General features: G+C 39.4%; 1 protein-coding gene across 5 annotated transcripts in view; it reads right to left on the bottom strand.

Annotated features, from left to right (window-relative positions):
* trps1 (trichorhinophalangeal syndrome I) overlaps window positions 1-5401 on the bottom strand; it is a 193240-nt gene extending 187839 nt beyond the window's left edge. Inside the window, exon 1 of one of the 5 annotated variants that reach the window (XM_063185583.1) lies at window positions 5038-5401. The gene's annotated coding sequence lies outside the window, so the exon portion shown is untranslated. The other 4 variants (XM_063185588.1, XM_063185584.1, XM_063185585.1 and 1 more) reach the window with 4 other exon arrangements.
* Between the last annotated feature and the right edge of the window lie 1168 nt (window positions 5402-6569).

The raw sequence follows: 6569 nt of genomic DNA, 5'->3' as shown, positions 1-6569 counted from the left end.
ACAAGGTCCTGGAGCACCTGTAAAAATAATACAAGTGCCGGGCCGCAGCCTCCCTCCTCTGTAGCTCAGGCCAGGGCAGTCCAGACTCCAGACAGAGCTATTCTGTGCTGTGGCCTGGCCTCTATATACTATGGGGTTCCCTCAGGGATCCATGTCTGGATCAACTCTGGGATCTGTTGTATTTTCCCAGAAAAATCAGTAAAAAAAATATCTCAATTAATTCTTTATTTAGAGTATATAAGTATTGTTGCAATTATGATTTTGTCATAATAACTATTTTAAGTTAGTTGTAACACATATCCAGTAGCGATTCTTCAGTTCGCTTCACTTCTTTTCACAAAAGCATACAGCGTCAAACAGTCAGAAGACTTCATTAAAACTTCACTCGTAACTTTCAATCATTGTTTGCTTCAAGTGGCTTTCACATGTGTATCCCGAAATAAATGCAAACGTGATTATGACATTGTAATACCACATGACATGCTGTAATACCAACAGTATGCAAATAAGTGAAGCAACAAATCAGTAAAAGAATCTACCATCACCTAAGTCTATCATCACCTCGATGTGAATCCAGGAACATGAGGAACACACCACAGTGTAGGCCCCCTCCTGTAGTAGCCGACAAGTCTTTAGTTTTAATAACTGTCCATGACAAGAGTATGATAGAAAAGGAAAGCCAGACAAATGAGGTGACAAATGACACCGGACAATATGTGCTATGTAAACACCCTATGAAAAATCATGTGTGTGGGTTTTGTTTTAAACAGACCAAGCGGAATAAGGGACAAAATGTATGTTTCCCGCTTCAGGTCTCAAGATCTCCCTCATCACCAGCATGAACATCTAGTGCCAATTTAACACGGAGAGTACACTGGCACCAATACATTTTGGAAGATGTGAAATTGACTCTCCAAGTGTTGAATTGACAGCATTTTTTTATTTTCTTAACTTTACTGTGTGTTGTATTATCAAAAGAGCCAAAGCCACCAATTACAAAAGCAGGCAAACTGCTCTAAGCAAATTCTGGCACAAGAGCAAACGGTTCTCTGAGAATCAAACAAAGTTTCTTTGGGTCTCTTGAATGGCTGTAACTATTCAAATTGCATGGTGTCTAGTCAGCTGGCAAGAACAAGTAAATAAATAAGCCCATAAAATACTTTAGCCCTATAAACAAAGCAGGGAGCATGCAGCAGTAGTATAGTATCGTGTCACAGAAAAGTATAGTTTAGAGGTGACCAAAAATAGGTTCTCGTCCTCTCTCTCTCTCTCTCTCTCTCTCTCTCTCTCTCTCTCTCAATTTGACAGAATCTCAGATTGGGAAGAAAAAAAAGATTTTGTGTGAGGATTACACATAAACTGATATTTTCATGAGGAAAAATAAATAATGCAAACAAATGCGATCCAAATGAAGCTAAGTTTATGCAATATGTTATCAGAGTTAAAAAAAAAGTTAAAAATATTAAATTACTTGGACAATAAGATATAATGCATAGGATCTCAGAGTGATTTATCCATTTCTATGAAGCATGTGTTGCACAGCATTATACACATCAGTATGCTTACTGTTATCTATACCTGAATAATTTCCTAGATTCCATCTCTGACAGTGTTATGCTAATTAAGAGAGGCCCATGTACCGCACCATTTTTTTTACTTTTTTTTTATTTTTATTTTTTACAATTTACTTAAATTTAACTGTGCATAGTCTGGCTCCCCATGTTGTCCTACAATACTATTCGCTTCATGTAAACCTTTTATTGAGTTCACTTTTCCTTTACTAGCCTCACAAAAAAAATGTATTTGGAAGTTTAAAGCACATGTGCTATGAACAATGCATTGTGATACCCCCTTTTCTGTAGCTGGACAGAGAGAGAGACAGGGGGGGGAGGTCTAGAGCGAGGATGGATAAAGTTTGCTCCTGCAGTTCTAGTTTAGTGGAGAGGTGAATGCATAATCCATTACACCTCTTTGAAGCGTGCATGGATTAAAATTACATTAGTCATTTGCAATTGGAATTCATCTTCAAAAGCAGTGCGAAAGGGAAAAAAGGAAAGATTCCTCAAAAGTTAGCAAGCGACTACTCACAAAAAAAATACTTACAGGGAGAGCACTACTTCTCATGACGAAAAAGATTCCCAGGTATTCCTAAAAGATCTATGCAGATCCAACCATGATAGTAGGAGATTCTCAGAATTAGGCTAACACTTCTCCCAAACAGAAATGTCTCGAAATAAATGTGTACTTTAGACGTGGGTTTGAGGAACAAAATACTCCACTTGAAATATGTAGATGGGCTGTCAGCTAGACCCTCCTTTTCATCTCGAGGCTTCTTGGAGCTAGCAAGCCAAGCACACAGACACACACACAGCCCTGCCTGAGACAGAGAGGCTGAGCCTTGCCTTGCGATTAGAAGTTACTCTGCAAAAGAAGTTGTGCACACTCTAAAGCCATGTATAACAAATGCAAGCCCCCCGCTGTTCCTTTCTCCTGTTGCCGAGACCCAAATTCATCTGTCAGCCATAAAGTTCTCTGACTATACAGGCCTGATCTATTGCACCCCCTCCCTACACACACACACACACACACACACCAAACAGACACACACACACACACACACACACACACACACACACCAAACACACACACACACACACACACTTGCACCCCCCGCACAACCTCCTCAACACCACCAAAAAGAACTCACAGATGTGAGGTCATTTACATTTCAATTATACCTCCAGCTTTTCAATCACTTCAAACGTCTCTTATCACACGGCCAAAGCCTATCTTCCTTTTCTATTGAGAGGAAGTGCAGGCTTGCTAACACATAATGGAGAACAGTCAACATTCACACACAACTGCTTTTAACTAGTAGCCTAAGCTAGTCATATTACATACATGGAAAATCATTAAGAGCATGCAGCATCAGCTGGGTTTTCTTTTCGCACTCTATTCTATTGTAAACTTTAAAAGAGTGGAATACAAAAAAACATGTGATTTACTGCTGTGCACAATCTGGGATTTTCTGTTTTAGTCATTACCCTACAGCTGTTGGGTTTTTTTGTGACCCACACAGTGTCCTACACTGTCGTGAGTGTAGCCTAATCATTGTTATTGATCAGGTATAATTGCATATTTCCTAAATTATTGTTACTACAAACACAGGAAGAGGACCTGATTAATTTTCCCACCTGACCCATTTCTAGAAATTAATAGATGTGGGTAACTCTGACTGCTTGTTGCTGAACACCACACCAAATGATGCGCGCAACTTGTTTGCACAGGCCACGTCATTAACAAACTTTCACTGACAAGAAAGAGAGCTTTCATAGGTGCACAGCACAGGGTATCATTTCCAGACAACCCGCGTGTAAGTGACTTTCACGGTTTACAGGAAATACTGCTACCCATCTACTGGAACTAAAATGGGAATGGTGTGTCATAACAAGGGGATATCTAGCTGATAACACGCCAGTGCCATAAGTGGAGCAAAAAGCTGAAGATTTTATCAGATAACATCTAAATCGTCTTTTCCGTATCGTCCCCATGCAATCCCCTAAATTATACTTTTGTCACGGACGTCTAACGAAGTGAGTAAACTTTGTTATACGCTAGTTAGAACTGAAGTAATTTCAACACCCCAAAGGCTCTCTGTCCTCCTCACACATCTTCGTAGCCAGAGGCATGCGGCACGCATCGCAGTCGGAAACATTGCAAATAGCCTACGTTTAACATCAAAGAAAACTTTGACCCAAAAAGAGGTAGCATACGTTGTTTGTTTGAAGTAGTATCTTCCATGAGTAGGCCTATTACCTGTACATAACGGTACAATAACACAGGTTTAAATTTGCAAATAGGGAAAACTAATTTGGTCTTATTAATAACATAGTTTACAAACTTTTAGACCGTTGGGTATGACATTGCGCCAAAGTGTTTAAGCTGAATAGATGCACTTACTTTTGAATCGAGTTGGACTTTGCTCCAAAATTGGTGTTATCCATGGCTTATTAGTAAAGCTATTTTGGTAATCCGGGCTGGTGCTGGTAACTTTGAGAAATAGCCCACGACATAGATGTGTGAGACTGCAATTGTCCTCTGCCCCAAACGTGACTTGTACACTGATAATAAAGTTCTCCACACAAATTAGAAGCAAAATGATCAGGCCATGGTTAAAATGCACCTGAACTATTGAATGGACCAGCCTGTAATATGGCGATGAAATAGAAGTAACAAAATAGCACACAACAACTAGGTCTACCTACTTTGAATAATCAGCATGGTGCTTTGCTGCTACATATTCTCAAGCTCAGGGCATGTTGCTATGCCTACGCGTTTTCTTATCTTTGAGAAACATCAGTTACGGAAAGTTGAAAAAGTTACGTGGAAAACGTTATCATGACAGCCCTACAGTTCGTTATTTCCAAGATGCACACCACCGGATACTATTTGAAGTTTTAGTAACTGTATTGTTGCAGGTGATACTTTGTTTCTCCATACCATGCGCTTTCTCACAAACAATGAAAATAAATACACGCGCTGCGGCAAAGACTCCTCATCTTGTCACATCAGAAATAGGACCGCGTTAGCACACTCTTCACATGCTATAGCTTTCTATACACCACACATCGGACAGTACAACACCTTAACCCCAATGCATTTTAACAGCAAGAAATTGGCTTAAAGGATTTCAAGAAATGGGAAGGAAAAAGTAAGCCACAAACCTACTGGAACTCATGTTTTTCTTCCTTGTCTGTGAACGTGACCACTCTGGGCTACTGCTTGTAGCAAGTAGCCAATTTCAATTTCTCATGCGTTTGACCCAACAAAACCTAAATGCCATGTGAAATCCGAGAAGCCCTGCTCTTTTTTTCACAGCAAAGTAGCTCACAACTGATTCACGAAATCCCTTAGCTCTTTCAACATTACATAACATTCGCTTCTAAACAGCGATTCGGCATTCAGGAACTACTGCAAATTCACATCTCATTGTTGTCTGCCATCCTCGTAATGTTCATTGATTCGCTTTCTCCTTACCTGTTGATTAAATTGCAATAGTCTTTGCAGTCTGAAAGATGGTGGAGCTTTGGCGTAAGCCATGAACCGTCTTTGTGTTGTTTGTTTGTTGATCTCGGGGTATTAGGCTATTTCTTTTTTGTTGTTGTTGGAGGGGATCTAAGATTACGAATTTCTCCTGTGCAAGTGGAATCGGGGTGACTGTGTTTGATATTAAAAACGCCTGAGACTGGATGGAAAAAGGAGGTTAGTTTGCAGTGATCTCAGTTCTTTATCAGAAATGTTATCGCTTGTCAGGACCTCAGACTCCAAGCATTACGTCAGTTTCAAGACACCAACACTATTAATATCAAGAAGCCCTTGCGGAGAGGAGGAAAGCGCCACCCTAGACCGAGTGTTCTTAAAGGCACAGGGACCTCGTTCACTGCTCACAGCTACACCACTGCTTAATTATTCAAGCCGATTTCAACAAACGACAGCTCGTTCAAATACTATAAATTATTGATTTTGATTGACACTGTCGCCGCGCGTAAAATGTATTTTTGCTTTTACGCACGATGTTATTCTAGTGATTCCAGTCAATTGAATGCCATTCCAAGGGAAATAATAACCAACAATAAACAATAATAACCAATAACCAAGATCTTTGACAAATAAATCAACCCATGCCACTGGACTTATTAGTAATCACTTGTTATAGGCCCATAATAATGTAATTACGCGCACAGGTGTTCAGTCTGGGGATTTTGACTCCCAGTCTGACATTCAGACAAGTGAATCAGTCTGATTATCTGTTGTTTTCTGAAGTTAGTCTCCATACTAAATTTAACATCATGGAAAGAAATTGTAAATATGACCACATGCGTCTGTCACCTGATTAAACCCATTTAATCTCTCTCTCTCTCTCTCTCTCTCTCTCTCTCTCTCTCTCTCTCTCTCTCTCTCTCTCTCTCTCTCTCTCTCTCTCTCTCTCTCTCTCTATAGACGAACATGTTGCTGTATGCATATAGGATATAGGATGTAGGCATGCACTCGTCAAGAAAAGTTTAGCTTGAGGAATGATACAGTTCTATTTCTTCTCACCAAGTGGTGAACACAGTCATTTATTCAGTTTTCAGTTTACAGTCAAACTGAAAATAAACTCATAAAGGTATCAATATATTTGAATGAAAGTATCAATATATTTGAAAGTGATCTGAGTGGCTCCCCTCACATTCTGTATCTTCTAGCTGTTGGCCTATTTACCATGTACATACATTAACTGTTTTTCATTTGAATCAAAATAGAAGCAAAGTAGGCCTGGAGAAGTTTCCAGAAATTAGCAGTAGCCTAGAAAAAAAATATGCTAATAAATGTTTATTCTCATCTTCCTCTAATTCAGTCCCATCACAGAGTGATTAATACGTGGTATCTCCCGAAAACAGAAATAAACAACAGCAAGTGAGATTCATAACTCTAACGCATAACTCTATTCATTTAATGTAGTCTTAATTGTTTACATTTGTCAATTTACACAAACTAAAAAAAAAAAACCCATGCTGAGATTACAGATG

This window comes from Engraulis encrasicolus, chromosome 20 (assembly GCF_034702125.1).
Source record: "Engraulis encrasicolus isolate BLACKSEA-1 chromosome 20, IST_EnEncr_1.0, whole genome shotgun sequence".
NCBI lineage: Eukaryota > Metazoa > Chordata > Actinopteri > Clupeiformes > Engraulidae > Engraulis > Engraulis encrasicolus.
This window is presented reverse-complemented; position numbering and strand designations above follow the sequence as displayed.